The sequence below is a fragment of the Amphiura filiformis genome, chromosome 3 (genome assembly GCF_039555335.1).
Source record: "Amphiura filiformis chromosome 3, Afil_fr2py, whole genome shotgun sequence".
NCBI lineage: Eukaryota > Metazoa > Echinodermata > Ophiuroidea > Amphilepidida > Amphiuridae > Amphiura > Amphiura filiformis.
The window spans coordinates 20,618,040-20,645,330 of record NC_092630.1 but is presented as its reverse complement, the minus strand read 5'-3'; the positions used below and the strand labels follow the sequence as shown (position 1 = coordinate 20,645,330).

General features: G+C 35.9%; 1 protein-coding gene across 1 annotated transcript in view; it reads right to left on the bottom strand.

Annotated features, from left to right (window-relative positions):
* The window catches only part of LOC140148198 (synapsin-like), a 503,295-nt gene that overhangs the window by 430,749 nt on the left and 45,255 nt on the right, over window positions 1–27,291 (bottom strand). The window contains exon 3 of the mRNA XM_072170058.1: window positions 594–632. The gene's annotated coding sequence lies outside the window, so the exon portion shown is untranslated. The remainder of the gene's footprint in view (window positions 1–593; window positions 633–27,291) is intronic.

The window sequence follows — 27,291 nt, the reverse complement described above, 5'->3', positions numbered from 1 at the left end:
ATAAGGTACCGCTAGGATGTACCGCGTCTTGGGTCACTGAAATTTCAGTGTAGTAATTGGATTCCTTGCCCCAATAATACACATAACTTTTGTTACCAGTGTGTAATTATTTTTTGAGAAAAATGCAAAAATAGTCACAAATTTACCACATGGGTAACCACCCCCTTAACATGACGAAATTACAACACATTGGCCTATTGGCAAATGCAAAATCAGAATCAACTGAAATTTTGGGAATAAGCTTTTTTCGTGGATATCTAGCGAAACACACCATAAAAAGAGGGTGTTAGAATTAGAGAGTGCTCCTTTAATTTGATTTTAGTTTGAATGGGAGCATTAATTGACACCCACAAATTTGGCACTTGTGGCGTATTTTGTGTGCACCTGCTATACTAGGATCCACAACATGCTCATCTATTACGACACAGTTCTTTAACCCCAATACATTTGCACTTACATTGAATGACCTTTGAAAATTTGCAACATAGGTCAAATTTTGCACTATGATTGTTTAATTGAACTATGCCATTGGGATGAGGCTATTGTGGTCCATATAGTGCTATTCAATAATTTGATTCAATGAAACTACTTACCTTGGTAGCGTGAAACAGATTCTGTCTTAAAACTGCAATCTGTAAATTATTTAAAGAAAATGACAAAAGAAAAGAATTTAAAATTGTTCCTGTCTTATAGATGAGTTGACCTTTATCAACAAAGGCAAGGGACTGGTATATCATTATGCTTGAGTGAACCCCATGCAACCACTACACTGTTCAATAGTCTTATTGTGATATGGCGGGACTTTTAAAAACACGAGCCCTGAACAAGAAACTGTTAGAAGTCCAGGCCAATTTTGCACTTAAATAACCCACATTTGCGTATAGTTTATTTAACGTGTATATACAAGCATGCGTAATCACTGCGAGTAAGCCTGCATACTTGTGCATCAAATATCAAATGCGCATTATAATTATAACAGTGAATGACAAATACATTAAATACATTTAAACAAAACAATTATGTTATTTTTATAAAACAAATTTGACAAATGGCTGTAATGAATGACAATTATAACTTTGCACCATCTGTTCTATGGTTATAAAATAGTCAGGGCTTGTGTTGGGCCTTGGTTTTTTTTCCCTCCGGAGCTCATTCTCCCTGGGAAAATTACCTTGGCCCAAAACAAACCCCTCCAATTTCATGGAATGACCTCAAAACAGATAGCACACACTTATTATTTTCTAATCAGTGGCATACAAACTGGGGGAGCAAGGGGATTACTAGCCACCTGGCTAGAAATACCTCATCACAATTGACCCAATTTTGTGATATATGCACTGCTTTTGACCCGAATCAGGTTATTCCTTCATGTAATTTTACACAAAATTAGGGTTAGGGTTAAGGTTAAGGTTAGGGTTAGTTTAGGGTTAGGATTAGGGTTATGATTAGGATTAGACTTAGGATTAGGGTTAGGATTAGGGTGAGGGTTGGGATTAGCTTACACGAAATAATTACATGAAAGGTCGATCCAGAATCAAACCAATTTTGACCCTTTGGAAATAAACCACTGGTTCCTATTTTTGTACAAACAAACCAAAATTGACATAAAAATGCAAAATTGTACAAAATTATGTCAGGTGTAATGGACCCTTTGCAGGCCCTATAGACAGATGATGGACTTTCAAATTTAATGCTGGGCCACTTACAACAGGGTAATACATTAGGCAGAATAGGCACAACATCTTTTTTGGCCCTATAGCGCTATCAGTGCCCGAAGAGGTACCGATGCACCTTTTATCGTACCCTGAAAATTTGTATAGTGCATTTGTTTGTTATTCAAATGAAAACCAATAACACTATGCAACTCTTAATTATTATGCTTGATACAATGTATTATATCTCCAGGAAGCGATGTTAAGAGTCATCGGTACCTAACCAGGCACCAATAGTTCTATAGGACCAAATTGAATGTGGTGCCGGGCCCCGAACAATGTTGAATCATGCAAATTTGCTTATATGCGAATAGCATTACCCAACATTGACTGGTGGGGAAAGGGGATGTTGGGAAGTTAGGGAAAGGTTTAGGCTTGACATGAATGCAGACAAGAAGTTTCATTTTTTTAAAATTCAAATTGGAATCAGCATGAAAAATGCATTTAAAGCAGTATAAACAAGCCAAGTATTGGTTCAGTAGTTCTCCAGCTAGATCTTGATATTTTTAGAAAATATCTCAAAACTGGACTTTTTATGTTGAAGCTTAACCCTAACTGAACCAGATCTAACTAAATCTCATTATTATAACCACTGCTCGTGCATGCATCCCACGTGCCTTGATGATGCAATCAGCCTAAGTCATATATACCCAGGGAATCGCTGCCCGGGGCAGCGTAACCTCTGTGGCTACAGGTCGATGATCTTCTGCGTGGCATGCGAGGGGTCCGAGGTTCGAATCCCGGGGTACCAAGTGACTTCTTTCTTCATCTTCTCTCCTTTTTATTTCTTCTTTCCCTTCCGATAGCAAAAATACCTTGTGTTCAGTTTGGGTTATAGCTAAATTATGCCATAGTCGATTTTTGATAAATAAAAATGTTATTAATCATGATGAACGCATTCAGTTGAACTCGAAATTATACTGATATTTATTACATCAAAATACTAGTATAAAATGGTTATGAAAAAGTTTATATAATTATATTTGTGACAGTAAAAGTAAAGTATAGGCCCTCACGTAGGCTTATATTATTGAATGCAACATATCATAATGGCATAATTATAATGACACTTCAATACTGAACAATTCTAATTTTAGAATCTGCCAGTTTATTATCCGAAAAACCGACTATGGACTTTCACTTTTAAGCAGAACTTTACCCCCTGTTTACCCCGGGACTTCGTTCTCTAAAACACACTGTCAATCATACTTGTTTATGAATAAAATCTAACCACAAGACTAAGCATGGTGGTACAATACGCGCTAGATGCGTCACGTTCATCCGCCAGCACAAAAGCGCCGCATTCCCTAGATAGTTGTGTACCATGTATAGTTAATGGTACCAGTGCGTGTCGGGAGGATTTAAACAATAACGAGATCTGGGCGACCAATCACAAGCCAGATTCATTTAAAGATGCATTACATCATGACCAATTTTAGTTAGGCCAGAAATTGGCCTAACTAGGCCAGAAATTGGCCTAACTCTCCATAGAGTCCCGTGTTAGAAATGTTCACTGCAATCCAAAGTCAGTAGTCCACTTGGGAAGCTAACAAACAGAGGGCGTACGGTGACTGAAAAGATCAGTTGTGAAAATCTATCAATTGTGCACACATTAATTAAATCACAGTTTTAAGCTTAAATGTAATAGCCAGAGTATGCACAATTGGCAAGTGGACTACGGAGAAGTCTAGGTTATAGCTAGCATGCAGAGCATTAAACAACCATCAAATCCTCACAGACACTATATCTATTTTCTACATTGAGTGCACTTTTAGATCAATTGTGTGTATTATAGTCTTCACACTTGATACATTACATGACAGTCCTCACAGATAAGAGTAAACATGGTGTTAACCACACTCTTCTTGTCCCTGGTTCAGCCCACACAGATATGGATCAATGACAGTGAAACAGGGACTCTGGGGAAGACCTGTACCAGTGGAGTATGTACATCAGCAATATTCTGTGTGTTAACCACATTATAGACAAGCATTTTCAAACACTTGACAGGCCTGAACCTGAGCAAGTTTTTCTTCTCACAGAGAGTGATAGACAAATGGAATAAACTTCCCGAAGATGTTGTGAATGTTTTTTTGAATACACGACTGATAAAGATTTATTAAATAATTTATTGTCATAAATATTATAAGACAAAACTTGTCACAAGATATAAGCTTACCATGCAAGAACAAGCAAATAATAACCTTTCTGTTCGTTCTATCAATCTTGAAAATAAATATCGCATCTGCACATGAAAGACACATAGTTTTAAGTTGATAATATGATCAAGTTAAATCAGTATATTTTACAAATGGGACCATGTTTCAAAAAGTGAGCCGAGGTGGGGGCTTTAAAAAGTTGCTGCTTTCTTTACGCTGTAATTGGGGTTTTTTTTGGTGGATGCTATTTTCTATCTATTTTACACTGGCAAATATCTACAATATTTGTTCAGTTATTTGCTATTGTTTGAACAGTTATCAAACAAGTCAATGCAAGCTCTCTTTATGAAATATGGATTACCACATTACCAGATTGTTTATACCTCCTCACCCAGGGACATTAACGCGGCTGTGTACTCTAGACGTTGCATGTACTTTGTTATGTTTTTATAAATACAAGGAAAGAAAATCCAGATTTTTAAACCCCAACGGCACTATTTTATGGATTTTATTTCACTATTTCACTTTTGTTCGCAATTTAAAAGGAAAGAAAATCTTTGTTGTACCAGCAGGGTACACATGCGCAACAATGCATTGTGTTGCGTAGTCGCACAATTTGTTAACGTATAGATACGCTACGCATACGCGACACTTATCTGAATGCGTGGCAGATCCTATGGCAGCACTAATTTCACAAAAACCTAGTGGTCAAATGGCTCCGGTTTAGCTGATAAAATGTGGGGTTTTTTTTTCAAGTTCTTTCACCCGATTTAAATATCAAATTATGAATGGATTTTGCCCAAACTTCTCAAGAGGCTGTGGATTTACCCGATGTTCACGTAATGTAAGGTAGAAAAACAAGAATTGCCGCATTCTCCTGTGAGCTTCTATCAAAGTGCAAAATGTGACCACTTTAAACTTCAACGGCCATTATTTCAATGTAAATTTTCTTGGTAAAATGACAATTTAGGTACACAATAACTCAATAAATACAGCATCTATAGGTAAGCAATTATGCTCATTGTAAAAAGCAAGATCAAATCAAGAAACGATTTTCTCATTTCTTTATATTTTGGTCCATTTCAGATTTTGGGCATCATTTTGTGCAGATAAGCGATTGTGGATTTTAAAAAGTTCATTTTGATGCTTTGCATGGTCAATATCTCAAAAAATACGACCAATATAAAAAAAATTACAAAGTTATGGCACTTTTACTACATGCATGTCTGAGAGTACACCGCTGCCTTAACATGTAAAGGTGGTACAGATATGTGCGGCATCAGCCAAGGGTCCCTTTTTCAGTCTCTCGATCAGTTCTAAAGACCCACATTGGGGGATGATTCTAAAAGTTACATAATTGCAACATTGACTTCACAACTGCGCTGTAAATTTCAAAATAAAAAATACTGAAGGAGGCGGCCTATATGCTGCACCCTAGCAGGGCGTAAGACAATGCAAGACACAAATTAATATATGCAAGGATCAGAAATAAACGATGCAAGCCCGAGAAATTATGATTTAAATGACGTGTTTGGGGCTCGAGCAATCTGACATATGGAAATTTTCATATGTCAGTTTGCTCGAGCCCTAAACTACGTCAATTTCAAAATAAGGTTGATATTTGCATGATAGCCCTGCTTTATATGCTGGCCATATAGGCTTCAACGTGAAACATCAACATTTTGAAATATTTTCTCAAAATATCAAGAGGTATCTCAAGAACCACTGAACTAATACAGGAATTGTTTGTACTCGTTTTAAGGAATCTAGAATGAGCGTTTATGGCGTTTCGACAGTTTTTTTTGTGGGACATGAGAGCACCTCAGACATATTGAATTGCATTCTGAATACGAAGAATGTCTTTCTGATATCAAATAATTTTCATTTTTTGAAATTCACAATATAATACAAATTTTATGACAAATTATTAAAATTTGATATTTTTCAAATTTTTGAATCTAATAAATTGTATAAATCTAATGATATATTCTTAAAGTGTATGTAGCTGGGAGGAAAAGCCGATGATCAATTGAAAATTTTGACTTTTTATATTGAAGATATGGATTTTTTCCCAAAAGACCTATTTTTTGGTGTTTTGGGAAAAAAATCCATATCTTCAATCTGAAAAGGTCAAAATTTTCAATTGATCGTCGGGCTTTTCATCCCACCTACATACACTTCAAATATAAATCATCAGATTTATAAAGTTTACTTTGAGTACTGTTAAATATCAAAAATATCAATTTTTAATGATTTGCCATAAAATGTGCATTACATTGCGAATTTCAAAAAATCAAAATTATTTGATATCAGAAGGACATTCTTCGTATTCAGAATGCAATTCGATATATCTGATGTGCTCTAATGTCCCACAATAAATACTGTCCAAACGTTCATACCCCTTCCCTTAATGCATTTTTCATTTTTGGCAATTAATTGGCTCAATTCAGAATTTCATTTGTATTTAACCAATTCCACTTACTCCCATTTGACCATTACATCAAAGAGATATGGACTTCATAGCATTAATTTCCATAATCATATACATTATTAAAATACCTCCTGAGGAAAGGTGTTATCATTATACAGATATTATCTCTCCATATAGTGGGACCTAACAATGAGTTTTGAAGCAACAAATTATTAAAGAATCAGGGGGTGTATATCACCTGTGTACAAAAACAAAAAAATGTGTCTTGTTTTTACTGCTGGGCACGATACGCAAAAAACAGCAAAAATGGACCTGAATTGCATAGATGTTACTAAAAAAAAATCAGTTGAAATAAAGGTAAAATTCTGGGTGAAATAATTGTACTCCAAAATTCTACAAAATTCCACGAAACTCAGTGTTGTTGTTGTTGTACGGGTACGATGTATCTTGAAGCACAGATTAGTAGCAATAAGCTTACCGGCAATGATGAATTCTCTGAGATAATTGATAAGTCAAACACACTGGCGGTTGATGATCGGAGAGCAGTAAAAATTTTTAGATGTTGTCTTGTATGATTTCAAACCAACAATGATTTGATCACCAGGATCATGTCCCAAACCCGTGACATGCGACGACTCTCATTGGTTCCCGGGTCAATCACCACAAGGCTGGCATGACAACATGACCTCTGACCCGTAAACAATTGGAATCGCCACTTTCTCAGCAAGGGCAAATTGAGTTTAACTTGTTGCACATCGTTAAACTTTATTTTCATAGGTTTTTCTTCATAGGCCTCTTGACTGATCCCTACCGGCAGTTTTGGGTATGTTCATCGGGACTTATAATAGTAAAATACTTGGTTAGGGTAGGAAAATAACTGTGCTGTACTTGCTTTGGGTCCATTTTACACTAATGAAAAATCTTTGCTTTTGGTACTTATTCTTGTACGTGGGTGTTATACAACTTGAATTAAAAGTTCTCGTACATGTAGCAACATGCAACCAGAAACAAAATGCTGAGAAGATGTGGTTCCCATTTTGATACCCTTTTCAATTAGAATAATGAGAACTAGTTTTTCAACAAAATGTCAGACCTTCAATGCGTTGCAAAAAGCAAAGGTGTCTACAAAGTTGTTTGTGGATCCTGTGCTGCATATAAGGTGGATGGATAGACAATGATATGTGACACAACCCAGGCAAAGTGACAAGATTTTGATGAGTGTGGCTATCATGGCTGTTTTAACACTTTCCAAACCATGCTGCAGGCTGATGTTCTACAAAGCATGGTATTATTTTCACGGCATTAAAATTTGAATTTTGGGGAATGTGTTTCTGCGACATGCCGTTTTGGGGAATTTGTACATTTTCTTGAAGTGGTTTTAACGGCAACGGTGTCATGCACAGATTTGCTTGAAAATACAGGATATGTAGATAATTTTTTGTGATTGAAAAACCCTACAGACTTTGAACACAGAGTGTTTTGGCATGCTGCCAAGTTCATCAAATCAGCTTAATTTATGAAAACAGATAATTTTTTTTTCCAAAAACTAACTATAGATCCAATTTCAACAATGTGTCATATATGAAAGGTAATCAAATTTAGACAATTCTCTCGCCATTTATTTTTAATGAAGTGTTTCTGTTACAAGTAATAGGTGTTTATAAATTTCCCTACAATAAAAAATTTAAAAGTTAATTTTCTAAATAATCAAACACTTTATAGCTGGTGAGAGAATTTAGAAAGTAAACTTATACACATCCCTAGAACTATAAAAACCACAGCAAAATAGGTTTTATTTGTTTTTTTAATGTAAAATTAGCATTTTACCCTCAGACTGAGAAAGCCAAAAAGGACAAGGACATAAAGATTTTCCCGATGTTTACTTGATGGAATGACATACATAAATGACCATCAAACTCAATCGCACACTAGATGTTTACAAAATTGGCGTCACCTATTGGATCCCAGGCCATGCCAACACAACAACACACACAGCAGGGAGCTAGCAATGACCTTACCCGGAACGACAAAACACAATTGGGATCGTCCATATCTCGCCATGGGTAAATTTGTTTTCCTTTCGCTTTTCCCGTAAAACATTAGTTAGTAGTTTTCAGTCTTTTCCAACAGTGTTGATAGCATTTACTGCTATCAACTGCTGAAAGCATTTACTGCTATCTACTGCTGATAGCATTTACTGTTATCTACTGCTGATAAATTTCTATCTACTGCTGATAGCATTTACTGCTATCTACTGTTGATAGCATTTACTTTCTACTGCTGATATCATTTACTGCTATCTACTTCTGACATCAGTTACTGCTATCTACTGCTGATATCAGTTACTGCTATCTACTGCTGATATCAATTATCTACTGCTGATAGCATTTACTGCTATCTACTGCTCATAGCATTTACTGCTATCTACTGCTGATAGCATTTACTGCTATCTACTGCTGATAGCATTTACTGCTATCTACTGCTGATATCATTTACTGCTACCAACTGCTGAAAGCATTTACTGCTATCTACTGCTGATAGCATTTACTGTTATCTTATCTACTGCTGATAAATTTCTATCTACTGCTGATAGCATTTACTGCTATCTACTGCTGATAGCATTTACTGCTATCTACTGCTGATAGCATTTACTGCTATCTACTGCTGATAGCATTTACTGCTATCTACTGCTGATAGCATTTACTGCTATCTACTGCTGATAGCATTTACTGCTATCTACTGCTGATAGCATTTACTGCTATCTACTGCTGATAGCATTTACTGCTATCTACTGCTGATAGCATTTACTGCTATCTACTGCTGATAGCATTTACTGCTATCTACTGCTGATATCATTTACTGCTATCCACTGCTAATAGCTTTTACTGCTATCTACTGCTGATAGCATTTACTGCTATCTACTGCTGATAGCATTTACTGCTATCTACTGCTGATAGCATTTACTGCTATCTACTGCTGATAGCATTTACTTTCTACTGCTGATATCATTTACTGCTGATAGCATTTACTGCTATCTACTGCTGATAGCATTTACTGCTATCTACTGCTGATAGCATTTACTTTCTACTGCTGATATCATTTACTGCTGATAGCATTTACTGCTATCTACTTCTGATATCAGTTACTGCTATCTACTGCTGATAGCATTTACTGCTATCTACTGCTGATATCATTTACTGCTATCCACTGCTAATAGCTTTTACTGCTATCTACTGCTGATTGCATTTAATGCTACAGCATCTACTACTGACAGCATCTACTGCTGATATCATTTACTGCTATCCACTGATATAATAGCTTTTACTGCTATCTACTGCTGATAGCATTTACTGCTATCTACTACTGACAGCATTTACTGCTATCTACTGCTGATAGCATTTACTGCTATCTACTGCTGATAGCATTTACTGCTATCTACTGCTGATAGCATTTACTGCTATCTACTGCTGATAGCATTTACTGCTATCTACTGCTGATAGCATTTACTGCTATCTACTGCTGATAGCATTTACTGCTATCTACTGCTGATAGCATTTACTGCTATCTACTGCTGATAGCATTTACTGCTATCTACTGCTGATAGCATTTACTGCTATCTACTGCTGATAGCATTTACTGCTATCTACTGCTGATAGCATTTACTGCTATCTACTGCTGATAGCATTTACTGCTATCTACTGCTGATATCATTTACTGCTATCCACTGCTAATAGCTTTTACTGCTATCTACTGCTGATAGCATTTACTGCTATCTACTGCTGATAGCATTTACTGCTATCTACTGCTGATAGCATTTACTGCTATCTACTGCTGATAGCATTTACTTTCTACTGCTGATATCATTTACTGCTGATAGCATTTACTGCTATCTACTGCTGATAGCATTTACTGCTATCTACTGCTGATAGCATTTACTTTCTACTGCTGATATCATTTACTGCTGATAGCATTTACTGCTATCTACTTCTGATATCAGTTACTGCTATCTACTGCTGATAGCATTTACTGCTATCTACTGCTGATATCATTTACTGCTATCCACTGCTAATAGCTTTTACTGCTATCTACTGCTGATTGCATTTAATGCTACAGCATCTACTACTGACAGCATCTACTGCTGATATCATTTACTGCTATCCACTGATATAATAGCTTTTACTGCTATCTACTGCTGATAGCATTTACTGCTATCTACTACTGACAGCATTTACTGCTATCTACTGCTGATAGCATTTACTGCTATCTACTGCTGATATCATTTACTGTTATTTACTGCTAATAGCTTTTACTGCTACTGCTAATTTTTCATTTTAAGGGGTATAAAACATTGCCCAAAGGGTATTTTTTAATTTTAACAATTTGTGTGTCAATTTCACTGAATTGTTGACCACCAGGACACTCACTAATCTAAATAGTATGGGTGGGGTGTGGAGGGGGAGGGAGTGCGGGCCAACAATTGTTTGCTAGTAAATACAATTTATTACTACTGACTTGTGCCCCACTAGCTACCGCAATAATCTCACAGTCTCAATAATTTTGTTGACTATCAATACCAGATATGAATGCATGCGTTGTCAAGAATTTGTATGTGTTGGATTTTTCAATTTGCATTGAATGATTTGTGTGTTAAAGTAAATCCTGTCTGCAACATAAGTCTACTTAATTATAATCATGCATTGATGCATACTGAATGAGCAAGCATATACCTCAAAATAGGCATGCATATACCTCAATCGGTTGATTGATACACATGCTGTTATGTTGAATATACACTTTAGGAGTATACAATAAGATGACATTAGTCCTTTGAATGAAATGCCATAAAAACTCGATAGTTAGCATATGTGCTTACTATTGAGTGCTTTTAAAACATGCAAACATGAAGAGCCTCATCCACAAATTGAGAAAATCATCGAAACATATAGTTATAAGAACAAGTAAACCTGCAAATGTGTGTCTCAACCCCATTAGCTCAGTTGGTAAAGCGCCGGACTTTGGTACAATTTCATGTTTTCAAAAGCACTTGATAGTAAGCACATAGGCTATATGCTTACTATCAAGTTTTTACAGTAGTTTAATTATATGTACATTTTTATAATAATTTTTTCAGATAGAGGAGCAAAAGAGGTAATTCGTTTTAGTGCTTTGCATTAGCAAGATAGAATGGCAATTAAAAGCAAACTTTAATAGCTTGATGTATATCTCCCATCTCAAAGCTGCCCTAATGCAACCCATCTATTTCATCAAAGTCATTTCATCATGTATCACACAATTCCAACTGCCTAAGGCCCAAATGTTACCAGTACATTCTGCTCATTACTACAGGGAGTAAGAACATCTCTCAGGAAATCATGCCACTCACAAATACTAGTTTGCCTCCAAATTTCCACAAACTCTACATTATGTAGGAATGGAACACATGCTTGATTATTATATGCTTTGTACGAAGACTTCACAAAAGGTAACTCAGCTGTTACAAATTGGCCAATAGCTTCAGAACTTTTAATCCTATTCACAATATCTTACATAGAAGAGAGATAGTTTATGTAAGAGCATTTTGATTCTTAAAACGTTTATTCAAAAGGTTTCAATATTGGGTTATATAGAGGTCAGGAAAATGTTTTTAAAACGTTATTGTAAAATATTTTGGGCAAACATTTTTGCAAAATATTTTGTCAACACTTTTTACATTCTGTTTAGTAAGTTTTCAAAAACATTTTTTGAATGTTATTAAAATGTTTCTATACCCTTTATATAACCCAACATTTAAACATTTTCTGTGAAACATTTTGTGTTTGCTGGTTGGTTATTAGACTTCTCTGTAGTCCATTTGCCCATCATACACACCTACATTTTGCTAGCTATAAGTGTTGGGACGGTTTTGATAGGGTTATGTAAATAAGCTCCCAATCCCCTCGGTCTATGTTGAATTCTACTTTTTTGGTCATGCCCGCCTAGTGGCACACAACATTGATTGGTAGGGAAGAGGGAGGATTGGTGTGTTAGGAAAATGTATAGGCTTGACACCAAAGAAACCTCCATTTCATCATGTTACAAATTACAGAAATAAGGCCTTGATAAAGTGTACCTGTTCCATAAATGTCTCGGCACATTTTGGCCAGCATTGTAGCTATTGTAACATTTATATATCAGTCTATAATATCGAATTGATTAATTTGAATTAAACAATTCATCAAGTGGCCATGGGCAGCCCCATTAGACATGTTATGAGACTACCAAGTGACAGGTAAATGGACTATACACACACAAAAGAATAGGAACCTTTTTGATAATTTCCATGAAAGTTCCTTAAAATTTACCTAGCTAGTTTATTATACAGCAGGGGTCTCTGCCTTTTTAAAGGAGTATTTCGTGATCCTAGCATCCTCTTTTTATGACATTTTTCAGTACATATCCATGAAAAAAGCATATTCCCAAAATTTCAGTTGATTCCGATTTTGCGTTTGCGAGTTATGCATGATTATGTGTATTACACTGCTCCATAGACAATACGTTGTAATTTCGTTCTGGTGCACCAGAACGAAATTCAAATTTCACGATATCTTTGCTAAACTAATTAATCTGCAAGAAATATTTTGTACATAATCATTATGTAGCCAGAGGTTTCCAGTGATATAAAAATCTCAACTTTTTTGGAGAAAAGTGGGGGGATGAGGCTGTGGATCACGAAATGCCCCTTTAATATGTTATGAAAAACTTAACATCAAAATTTTTACCAACTGCAATAAAAATCCATCAATGGAGAGTCTTGTTATGCTCACACAAACTTGGAAAAAAAATCAGAAAATTTGGTATAAAAATTGGCCACGCTTACTGCTGTCCCATTCATAAGTACAGGAAGACCACCCACAGCGTGGAAGTCACCTTTCCAGACTTCCTGTCTACAAGCAGTAATGGATGCTTCCAGTGCTACCATCAATGAATTGTTTAAAACAAATTAATAAATTCAGTATTATAGACTGTAAATAAAACACCATTTTGTATTATTTTGTGCACAATTGATAGATTTTCCACATTTGATCTTTTCAGTGACCAAACTCCCTCTGTTTGTTAACTCCCCAAGTGAGCTCAAATGGACTACTGACTTTGGATTGCAGTTAAAATGCTTACAGGTGTCTATGGAAAGCCCTGCTGGTTTTCTGGCCTACTAAAATTAGCCATGATGTAACTCATCTTTAAATGGATCTGGCTTCTGATTGGTCGCCCCGATCTCATGATGATTTTAATCGTCTGCCATTACCACCACCAACAACGTTCACGACTATCTGTGGAATTTACAGTGCTTTGTGTTGACGCCAAAGTTAAACTCCGCTTGGTGTATGGAACTGGGAAGTATGTATGCTTTAGTGCTCACACACTCTTGCAGTTATATTAGATTGATAACAAATAGATGGCAAGTATGATGGACAGTGTGTGTTAGGGATAAAGTTCCTAGGGGAAGTCCTGCTCAAAATTCAAAGTCCATAGTCGATTTTTACTTTGGGTTTCGCGATCAATAATCTGGTAGATCCCCAAATCAAAATTGTTCAATAAGTGAGCCCTCATTTTTTGAATTATGCCAAGATAATTTTCATCCAATAACATACGTCTATGTATAGTACTTTACTGTTACTTTCACTAATTATATAAACCTTTTTTATGACCATTTATTGAATTCTTGTGATAAACATCTGTATAATTTTGAGTTCATCATAATTAATAATATATTTTTTATTCATCAAAAATGAACTAACTGCTGATAACATTTAAAGCTGTTTGATGAAAAAAAAAGCGCAGTGATTTATAGTGCGCTACGCACAGGCACAACACCTTGACGTTGATCCACAAGCCTCAACACACTTTACAGGTTGTCGCTGACCACATCAGCTAAAGCCCCACATCATTCCATAAATAATTTAACAACAATTCAGGGACTTTGCTGCTTCAAGACCGCACACCCTAAACAATCCACAAATAACCTTCGCAACTTACTGGTTCAGCTCCCCGAGTTTCGTACGGGTAACAACAAGACAAATTAACAGTGAGTTCCTTGTCCAGGGGAATTTCAAGCAAACTCAAATTTTCACGAGAACGTACTAGGCACCGCCAGGGTTTGAACCTGCAACCTCTCGCACCATAGTCGAACGCCTTATCAATTGAGCTAACTTGACTGCTGCTGATAGCATTTAATGCTGTCTACTTCTGATATCCTTTGAAGCGGTCTTCTGCTGATAGCATTTGAAGCGGTCCTACTGTTGATAGCATTGTTGATAAAATTGTCTACTGCTGATAGCATTTAATGCTGTTTACTGCTGATAGCATTTAATGCTGTCTACTGCTGATAGCATTTAATGCTGTCTACTTCTGGTATCCTTTGAAGCGGTCTTCTGCTGATAGCATTTAAAGCTGTCTACTGCTGATAGCATTTAATGCTGTCTACTGCTGATAGCATTTAAACCAGTATAATACTAGCATGATGCTCCATTGTATATAAAATATAGCTATTTCTCCTGTCTCCAGTGCATATTAAATTCACCATCTATCCTCCCGTCTTTCCTCTATAAATAGTGGTCGGTTAAAAAATCTTGATGCTTCAAATTTCTTAGGGAACAGGCTTATTTGATGCAGTATGATCTCCTGAGCATTTTGACACCATTTTCATCCAAATCGGCCAAAAAATGAGTTGGTGCCGGCCAAAACAAGTATTTGGACAGGGGGGTCTGTGGGGGGTCTGAAAATCAATATTTTTGACAATAATCATTATTTTATGCCTAATTCTGTTAGAGTTGGTGCTGATTTGTATGTAATTGATGTCCACAATTCCATTTATGAAAGTTGCATAAAAATTGGAGTTGTCGTTTTCTTAAAATGGCTGTTTTATGTCCAAATATGGATGTGAGGGCGCTTTGCATAAAACACGCAAACGATCTTTCAAACGGAAATTTCAATGATGTATGTATGAAGACAATCATAGTTAGTACCTGCTCAAGAAATTTGAGCGGTTTTCATTGTCTGGTTTGATTTTGGGAGCCATTTGAATATTTCATAGAATGCTCCCATTTAACTGTACAGGGGTCAATGCACTTTAAAACGTACACGTTTCAATGGAAGGCTTCCTGAGAATACGAAAAATAGTACCACGGTCAAACGAAAAGCAATATACTGCCCAAATTTCTTGAGGATATGCCAAATGTAATTATCTTCAAACTGGCATCATTAAAATTTCTTGTGAAACGAACATGCGCGTGTTTTATGCAAAGCGCCCTCACATCCATATTTGGACGTAAAACAGCCATTTTAAGAAAACGACAACTCCAATTTTTATGCAACTTTCATAAATGGAATTCTAGACATCAATTACATACAAATCAGCACCAACTTTAACAGAATTAGGCATATAATAGTGATTATTGTCAAAAATATTGATTTTCAGACCCCCCACAGACCCCCCTGTCCAAATACTTGTTTTGGCCGGCACCAACTCATTTTTTGGCCGATTTGGATGAAAATGGTGTCAAAATGCTCAGGAGATCATACTGCATCAAATAAGCCTGTTCCCTAAGAAATATGAAACATCACCCTTTTTAAAAGGCTGTTTAACCTACCCCTACTATAAACTAACTTATTACTAAACTGGATTGTCAATACTCTCTCTTGAAATATAAATATTATTCAATTCAGGCAATGTTATGATATTCCAATATAAATATATCTCACAACACATTTTGATGCTACAAATAGATGCCAAAATGGTGCATCAGTCTCAAGACCTACCACATGTAAACACAAACTCACATGCCATATACTGTAGAGGCATATGTGAGGCCCAGTTTGAGTGAATGAACATGTTATTTGTTTGCGAACACAAGATAAATTTAAAATCAAGCACTAAGCATTGCAGAGTGATGAAGAAAGAGTTGACATGCCTGCTACTGACTAGAAATGGAAATAAAAGCCTGGCATCAATTCTGCACAGAAACCAAACCTGTAAGGTGGTGGTATGGAATAAATCAAATTCTGAAAGATTTTAAGATTTTTTTCCAAAATTTACTGTAATACTGTGGAAATTGTCGCTGAGCATTAACCCTCTAACGCGGGTGTCAACTGCAAAAAAGTTCCAAATTTTCTTTAAAAATTCAAATATTGTACAGTTGCACGACCATATTTGAAATCAGCATGAAAAATGCATTAAAATGAGTACAAGCAAACCTTGTATTGGTTCAGTGGTTCTTGAGATAGCTCTTGATATTTTGAGGAAATACCTCTGTTTATGTTGAAGCCAATGGCTAGCATGCACTTTTCTTGCTATACACCAGGCACAAAAAGAAACTCGTCAGTTATATTCATCCTTGCTGTTCAATAACTTGATAATTTTGGATTATTCTGAAATATACATTTTGTTAATTGGACTTTGCTTTCTAATTTGACACCCTGGTCGTGAAAAACGAACAAGAATTGACCAAGATATGCGCCTCCAAAGCCTCAAACCCCAAAATCAAAAGTTGCATTTTCAATGATTTTCAATGGGAATGCATCGTTGTATTGCACACAAGCACCACGGGCCAATCAATAAAGCACACAGTGTAACAGGCACAATTGAATCGTTAAAATTGCAACTTTTCATTTTGGGGTTTGAGAGTTTGAGGCGCATATCTTGGTCAATTCTTGCTCAATGTTCACGAACAGGGTGTCAAATGAGAAAGAAAAGTACAATTAACAAAATGTATATTTCAGAATAATCCAAAATTATCAAGTTATTGAACAGCAAGGATGAATATATCTGATTTCAGTTTCTTTTTGTGCCTGGTGTAGTATGAAAATATGACTGAATATTAGATCTACATGAAAACTCAAAATCAAAATTTAAAAAAACCAAAAAGTAGTTCAAAATTGACAAAATGTGAAAAAATTGAACGCATTAATGAAATTTTAACTTTCGCAGCAGTGTGAAAATAAATCTGTAATCAATCAGATTCTAAGGATATCAAATATTGCATTCTCAGTTTAAGGGGGTACTACACCCCTGGCCAATTTTGTGCATATTTTTGCATTTTTCACAAAAATTATTGCACATTGGTGACAGGTAAGATATGTATATTATAGGGGCAAGGACTACAACCACTGTACTGAAAATTCAGCAACTCAAAGCAAGTAGTTATTGATTTATTGATCATATACTGGTTTCCCTCATTTTTGACTGTAACTCCACAACTGTTGTCTGTGCTGAAATAAAATTGCCAGTACAGTAGTTGTAGTCCTTGCCCCTATATGTCCCCTTTTAGCAGCAATTTTGCACAAGATTTTGCCCCCCCCCCCTGAAATTCACTTTGAATCTTCATGGCGGCAAGCGGGGTAGCCAGGAGGTCATGGTCACCCACTTTTTTGTGGGGCAAAATTTGTGATGTTTTTCTTTATAGTGCTATTTTAATTTTGGCACATATTTGTATTTTGGCCGCCCCACATTTTGATGGTCGCCCCACAATTTACAACCTTGCTATGGCTCTATCTATCTTCCTGTATCTCTCAAAATTAGAAGTGATCTAGGCATATGGCTGCATCAACACTACCACTTTAAATCTTGCCATCTCACAACATTATACAGTAAGCTTCTGAGATGAGAATCTTTTTTTACACTTTCCTTGACCTTTGAATTACCTGTATTATCAACAAGCTCAATTAAATATGTGCATATAAATAAGCCAAGTCATTTGCATGCTCATTGATCACTGTCTTAATGTCATGCATGAACCTTTCTAATATACTGCGCAAAAAGAGTATCCTTACACTTGGAATAATAATCGCAATTTCAAAACTGAACCATATTGGGGTAAATTTTTTTTTTTTATTACATGCACTATCTATTCCTGCACATTATGACATCACATTGAATCCAATGTGACCTCAAGAAATAAAGTTACAAGCAATTGAATAGACGAAGGTCCAGTTTTAAAAGTGACAAACTGGCCTACACAAGGCGCAAAAAGATCCCAACACGCGCAATAAACAGACAACACAGTTTCTTCAATGAATCTTTTTACTTCTCTGTACTTTTCATAACTTTTATTTTATTTGTCAGCTCTTTTTTTTCAGTTTCCATTTGTTCCAACTGCATTTACACAGTGGCCTATGGTGACGTATTTTGATACGCCAGTATGTCAAATCACAGTTTAGGTGGCTGTGTACTCTCAGACATACATGTAGTAAAAGTGCCATAACTTTGTAATTATTCACGCAAGACATATAAAAGTATACATTTTTTATAAAGGCAAGACATCAACGAATCTTAATATAAATACAGATTTGGTGTCAAAACAACAATTATGAAGAAGAAAATCACAAAAAAGGGATTTTTTGGCAATTTTATTTTGGTATATAATAACAAAAAAACACTACAAAGTTCGTTAATTATGTAGCCAAATCCAATATTCTACTCATGGTTTTAGACAGTTTCGTCAACCAGGTCGGTTGACTTCTTCAGTAATGCGATAAACCGCCTACTCTCCCGCGAAATTTCTCATTCATCGGGTGCACAGTTCTTAACAGTGGATCATACAGTTTACAAATCTGGATTTTCTTTCCTTGTATTTATAAAAAACATAACAAAGTACATAAATTTCAAAAAAGCTCAATTTCGCGAAAGAAACAATGTCTAGAGCACAGTGATGATTTAGCATAGTAGGTTTGTATATCAAACCATATAGTATCACTCTAATCAGTATCGCATTAACTAATTACATTTGGGAAATTGGTGAGAATAAGGAGTTTCATTAAAGATTATGAAATTCAACTCATTTTGTAAGAAAATTGTCATATATGCTGCTATGCTAAATCAGCAACATATATGCACTTACAGATATTTGAGAAATTAATTTTAAAATTTATATAAAAATTAAAATTTATAACGAAAAATTTACCACATGCCTCAACTACATATTCAATGCCTCAAAATGCCAACAACTTAGAAGTGTATCGTAAGTGTTACTAAAATGACAGATTGACAACCAAGCATCTATGTAAATTTGAGATCAAAAGAACCCTCCCATACCCCAACATCATGTAAGGTGAAAATACTGCAATATGAAAAATGTGGAAAGAAACACCTTTAAAGCCTCTGCTTTAAAATGCCTCAGACTCTTGTTGAAAAAAATGCATCTACCACATTGAAAGCCTTCCCTTGCTAACACCTCTGCAGCAATTTGTGTATGTGACAAATTGCCCAGGTTTGTTTTGAAAGATTCAAAGCGCATCTAAATTTTCACTCTTACATCGATGCAAATGAGAGAGGCTATAAATGACCTCTATTAGGTGCTTTAAGATGAAGATGTTATCACCACAAATGATAGCAGAGAAGGGAGCTGAGTAAGCTTCTCATGACTAACTCCTTCTGGTAATAACCTTTTGCTTTGATCACATTGACATATTCTTACTCAGATTCTGATGTACAATGAACTTTATGCTTTTACACTCAATGTGAAAAAAGAGAAGGTATACAATATTCAAAATTTCATCTCACTTAATTATTTGCACATACTAGAAATAAAACACATTTAGGATGTCTGACTGACAACTTTAACAATATATCTATATTGTTTGTTTTGACAGGCTCATTGCTACTTCATGTAGATATCCACAAAAAAAAACTTATTCCCAAAATTTCAGATAATTCCAATTTTGCGAGTTATGCATGATTATGTGTATTCCACTGCTGCATAGACAATGTGTTGTAATTTTGTTCTGGTGTACCAGAACATAATTCGAGGATTTGCCATTTGGTCTAATACCATTTAGTCTAATATCCATTTCGTCAACATCTATTTCGTCTAAACCCATTAGGTCTATATCCACTATGTCCAATAACCTTTTGGTCCTATAGCCATTAGGTCCGGTAACCATTTGGACCGATATCCATTTGGTCTAATAACCAATAAGTCTAAAACCATTTAGTCTAATAACCATTTAGTCTAATACCCATATTCAAATTTCACGATATTTTTGCTAAATGAATTAATCTGCAAGAATTTTTTTGTACATAAATATTATGTAGTCATAGGTTTCCAGTGGTATAAAAATCTCAACTTTTTTTTGAAAAAAGTGGGGGGATGATGCTGTGGATCGCGAAATGCCCTTTTAATGAATTCACTGTAACAATTCTGACACTGCATATATATTACTAGTGGATTCATGTAACAGATGACACAAGATATGTAAGATATTCTGAGTCTCAATTAAATGGTAGATAGAATTACAGGCATATCATCCAAATAACTAAGGGGCAACCCCTAGTATAGTATTTTCAATATTGCTACTTTCTGTCTTGTTGAACCGTATTAATTCCAATAAGCGCCCAGGGCGCTTAACTAAATCATTTTGTGTGGGCGCTTAATTTTTACCTGGTTTACTTAATTTGTTCGTAAGGGGCATTTATTTGAGACAAATTTACATACATTATAAAAGGGTTCTGAGATGTTCTAGTAGCTTTTCTGATGCAGAAAATGTATTGCAAGTTTACGTACCCTTTTTGCAAATTGATAATACCCTTGGTGGGCACTTATTGGGGCATGGGCGCTTATTGGAATGAATGTGGTAATAATAACAGGGCCGTGACACTCGTATTCAATCCCTGTATAAAAAGTGAAGTCACTTTACGGCAGTTTGATTGACACATCGGCAGTTTGAGTGACGGTTGGTAGGGAGTTTGGCACCAAACTCGGTACCAAAGTAATTGATTGACAGTTTTGGTAGTTTGGTACCCTAAATTTGTCCAAGATGGCGCACATCGACTGCCAATTATTCGGACCATTTCCAGCAAAAATACAGCTTATTTAGCCAGTCTCATCATGGGGTCATCGGTTATAATATTTTCCTAGCATATTGAGGTAACTTCTCAGCTACTTGGTTTTTCAAAATATGATAGTAATGGAAAAAACACACCAAATGTTCGTCGGTTTTCGCAATTTACTTTTTTTTTTGAAACGATGACGTAAACATGCATCATCTCTTCCACAGGTAATACACTCCTACACAGCTATGCCATCACATGCATGATCGCGCATTTGCTGAATGACTGACTTCATTTGCGCAAACGAATGGCTTATCCTATAGTATATTAGTACTCGAGAATCCTTGATAATAATATGATGTAAGTAGGTATACCACTAAGAGGTTGTCAGCATACAATGGACTATTCCAGTTGACATCCATACACCCCCTAGATGGAAAACTTGATCTTCCACACACAGGGTGTGAATTCCAAAATGAGGTTACCTGAATTGGTGGCTCCATTTGAAATTCACACTCCCTGTGTGAGAGATTAAGGTTATGACTTCCATAAGGGGGTGGATGGATTTTAACGGGGAAAGCCCAGTAATCATCTTATCAACTGCAACTGATGAACATTTTTACGATTGGACCAGTTCATAGATACGAATAAAATCCCAACGGGATTGCATCTGTCTTACCCAGTTTACTCAAGGAACTGTAGCAGAAGCAGAGCATGACGTTTAATGCGATGGCCTTTACTGAGCACTGACATAAGTGTGTACTGACCATGTGACATTAGCGTTGGGGTGAGTGTGTGCTCTTATAAATTGACCTTAATCGAGGACACACACATCACATCATTTAAATTCAAAATGTGGAAGCAGTGGATGATCCATGTTTCCTGCTATAATACATGTATCCTGTTTTTCTACCGGAAGTCAGTGTGACCGATTATCCTTCCCACATACAAAAAGCGTACTACATAAGGAGGTGGATCAACCTTTCAAGCTGTATCTATTGTTATGCAATACACCTATTACCTTGTGGGAAGGAATTTTGCAGTAGAGAAACCTACAGGATCCACATATAGACTAGAGACACTGTCAAAACACATTAGACCCTAAGTCAAATCATCCTTTTGGAACCAAACTAGCCCACTGTTGCTTAAAACAATACACATCAAGCCCCTCCCCCCAAAAAATTGTCAAACTCATTGGCATATAATTATGCGAAGTCATCATAGCGCATAGCCCTACTACATGGGCCTTTTTTTACAGGTTTAGCTACAATAAAAAATTTAGTCAAGTGCTGCAACTTGTAAAAAAACAAACAAACAAAAGTTAAGCCAGAGTATTTTACCTGTTTGTTTGCAGAAAACATTTGTAGGTGTTCAATCAGGTAACTTGAGGTCACAAATGTGTTAGCTAAATGAATAATTATAACACACACCTTTTACAAATTGCCTAAACTCAAGGGGGGACACCACCAGTGTTCGAATTTAGGAAAAATAAATGGTTGTCCCACGGACAACCAGATTACAATTTCTGGTTGTCCGTCTAAGTTTTTGGTTGTCCATAGGCCTACAAATGTGACTTTTGGCTAGATTTATGGTTGTCCAGCGGACAACAGAATCAGTATTTTTGGTTGTCCGGGGACTTTTTAGTTGTCCCGGCAACCGGACAACCAAAATTTGAACGCTGGACACCACCCTTTTCCTCAAGCACCCCCTGATGCACAAGCACATCACAGTTGTGCTTCATGCAGCATGCATTTAGTCAACAAGATGAAAGTAACCCTAATTAGCCATTTTGACCTGCTTAAAATTGAGAGAGAGTATAAATACTGATGACCTGCCAGTGTGTGTACAACTCAACTTTCACACAAGAAAAACCTCAGTATGTTGCTATCTACAGTAGATAGTATATGGCAGATTTGTTGTTTCCATATAAATATTATACTTCTCTGTTCTGCATTTCAACTTGTAATTCAATTCTGGTGATCAGGGATGTAGCTTCAGTGGGCGGTGGTGGGCGGCAGATCCCACCACTCAGTTTTGGAGCCCACCACTCAACTGCAATTTTAGCACTGGAGCCCACCACTCAAAGGCCAAAATTGCACAATTTTATTGGATTAATTGTGGGATAGGCTTTTACGATGGGAATTCATAACAATTAGTGGGTTTTTAGCGGGTTTATTGGATTAGTCAAGAATTTGGTCAATTTTGGCAAAAAATTGCCAAATATGCAAGATTTTCATTAAATGCTGCCCAGCACTAAAACTATCCTAGCTACAACCCTGCTGGTGATTTGTAAATAGTTATCTGATTTTTCTAACCGAACATATTAAGGCATCACCATGGTGTTGATTTAACCTAAGATACTGAAAATAATCTGTAATTCCCATTATGCAAATCCTAATTCATATCAAAACACTTTCTTATTGGAATTTACCTAAGCCAGGAATCAAAACACACTCAGGAAAGTGAAACTGAATTAACTTTTCAAAACATGTGCATTTTCCCCTGAATTATGCTTTCTTTCTTGTACTTCCATCAATTAATAGTTCAGGGATCTATACAATGATTTTTATTTTTTTATCATCGTATAGGCAAATGACATAGAAAATACATGTCACCCAATGCACCACACAATTGAATAGCAGACCGGCACTGCAGTACCGGCTTTGGCTGGTTACCAGTTGTAAATTATTATTTAACTTTAATACATAGTCCATTTCATATTCATTATTATCCACAATAATATTTTGAGGGCCACCTAAAACGCAGCATTTCAAAATACCATTCTGCCTGTGTACATTATGTTGGTTATGCATGCTAAAGGAGAAATATGAAATCATCAATGTATACAACCTGGGCTTGTCTATTATAAAGAACACAGACATCAAACCCCAACATACACCAAGTCATTACCAGTAAATCTTACATTACTTTCCTGTATTCTAGTCATCTTTGCAATATCAAGTAATAGCAACCTAGTTCATCATATTGGTGACCAAAAAAAAGCCTTGTTCTATGAGCCCGACCAACCCAGATTTTGCATTTTGGGGATTTTTTCTTAAGCTGTATGAAATAAAAACAGCCATTTTTTGACCATGACCAAAGTTGATTGATTTGGACAGAAAAAATTCTGAAAGTATTCAAAATTTGTTTGCAAAAAATGTTGAGGTTTTCCCCTTCTGAATCTTCAAGCTTTCTGTGATTTTTTCAGGGTCATTTAAGCCTTTTACTGATCGATCAACCCTACTTAACCAGTCCACCCACCTGCCCATAGAACAGGGTTTTTTTTCATTGAGTATAAATTCTTAAATAAATATATACACTTTCAATCTTCAAACTTCAAACATGTAATTGAAAGTTTGAAACATCATGAATCCTAAATCGAATTTCGCTTTGTTCTCAATATCTGTACTACAAAAAAACTCACCAAACTATAGAAGCACCATTTCACCATATCATTAAAGATATTTCTCTAATAAATTTGAAGATAAAAAACCTTGATTATTTCCTGCTTTACATTAAGGGATCCAAAATCAGCGTTTATTGCGTTTCGACAGTATTTTTTTGTGGGACATGAGAGCACCTCAGACCTATCGAATTGCATTCTGAATACGAAGCATTTCTTTCTGATATCAAATAATTTTCATTTTTTAAAATCACAATATAATACAAATTTTATGACAAATTATAAAAATTTGATATTTTTCAAATTGTTGATATATAACAGTCCTCGAAGTAAATTATTTAAATCTAATGATATATTCTTAAAGTGTATGTAGCAGGGAGGAAAAGCCGACGGTCAATTGAAAATTTTGACCTTTCATATTGAAGATATGGATTTTTTTCCAAAAAGACCTAATTTTTTTGGTGTTTTGGGAAAAAAATCCATATCTTCAATAATTTAAAGGTCAAAATTTTCAATTGATCGTCGGCTTTTCATCCCACCTACATACACTTTAAGTATAAATCATCAGATTTATAAAGTTTACTTCAAGTACTGTTAAATATCAAAAATATCAATTTTAATGATTTGCCATAAAATGTGTATTAAATTGCGAATTTCAAAAATCAAAATTATTTGATATCAGAATGACATTCTTTGTATTCAGAATGCAATTCGATATGTCTGATGTGCTCTAATGTCCCAAAATAAATACTGTCCAAACGCTCATACCCCAGCCCTTAATCAAATCAAAATTTCATTACATTCTATTCTAGCACATAACACTTTCACACCCTGAAATATGAGCTACAATCAACAAAATTAATAGTTGGCACACCTTGACAATATATTGCAACTCTTCATTGCCGCTCTGATAATTCAGTGAAATTAGTATAACTATGTTTGATGAGAAGTACAAAACCTTCTCCTTTCCCCTTCCCTCCCCCATTCCCCCTCAATCAATGTTGGGGAGACTGGAGAGCCCAATGGAAAAAGTGCTTTCATCAACATTGAACTGGGGGAGAGGGGTGGCAATTTACATTTAGTATGCCAGATTGTGCCAACATTAATTTCGTTGATTGTAGCTTGCATGACAACCACTTCATTTCTCCTTCCCATTTCCAAATTGCCATAAATACACACAGGTCTTTCATATGCACATAATTGTAGCATTGGACCACTTACGATGGACAAGAACGTATATATCTTAATAGCACAGGAAAAGGCAATATTAAGATAAAGACACTAGCTAATTTAATTGAGTACAGCTATTGATGGCATACAAGTAAAATTATGGTTTGAATCTACATGTATACTGGTATAGGGCATCCCCAGGAGGCCCCATGTCACATGGGGAAAATGGTAAATCACACATATTTAGCATTATTTCTCCTCATTTATCACAATTTTGCAGAATTCAGCAGCCTGTTTTAACAGCTTTTGTCGTTATTTTAGGAAATCTGGCATGTTTATGTGTGATCTCCCATTTTCCCCCATGTGACATGGGGCCTCCCAGGTAGGGCATACCAAAACATGCCTGGAGAGTATGGAACTAGTGATCCTCTGCCAGAGGGATACCTAGTTGGATCTAGGGATTTTCACATCATGTATGTTTGGGCTGAAATTGCCAACAACATCTAAAACTGGTCAAAAACCGAGTTGCCTCTAAGCGCCACCTTAATCCTCAAGTCCCACCTGTTATGGTCACTTGACGACCTAAATTCTGGGTCATTGTTGATGCAACCAGAACATCAATACCATCTACCTAGTTTACATTCACAGCAACCACAGGAACTTATTAAACAGAGCTTGTGCAAAAACATGCACAGGCATCACATTTCAAGCACTATATTTATCCCACCAATCCAGGAAGCCATTTTTTTATATAAAACATAGGCAGTATAAAGAGTAAATGCAAATATATAGTTGACCATGTGGACAAACCATCAAAATATCATTATAGCCATAAGCCATTATTAGCAACATTATCCTGTTTGACCATGTCATCAGAGGTGACCTAATTTTAAATATGTCAGGATGTTTTACACAACTCAACTCCAAGGGATCATCTGTGAATTTCATGATGATTTACTTTACTGCCAGTTGATATATCAGTAGCAGTGAGAAGAGAGAAAGAGAGAGAGAGAGGGGGGGGGGAGAGCTGTCATCCAACCGTAATTGTGAGGACATGCATGGTGCTTTTCAATGGATTTTTTTTACGAAGTGGGGACATCACAAAGTCCCCACAATTAAGGTATGCCAGAAAAGTGATAAAACACTGTTTTACCGAGTGGGGATTATAGGTAGGGGTCCCCACGTATCTCATCATTTTATGTGCATATAGAATTATAGAGAGATGGTGTAGAGAGAGGGGTTTGGTGATAGGAGAGTTTTTAAAAAGTGAGGACAACCCAAAATGGCCGCAGAAAGTAGGTGAAAGGTACTAGTCTGCACTATGTGAGAGTATTTGGTCTCTCAATTTCTTAAGGAAGCATCAGGGGTGAGGCAGGTGTATGTCAAATAGAAATAGGGGACACTCCATCAACTAGTGACATCATAGCATATGGACCAACTATATGCAGTAGACAGTAAATAAGAATGTTCAGTAGATAGCATCTAATGTCATTACTGTGTCTGGTTGGTGTGCAGTATTATATAAGAAGCAATTTCATGTAAAAGCATATGTGTATGCAGTAAACAGTAAATAAGAGACTGTTATCTTCAGTAGATAGCATCTAATGTCATTACTG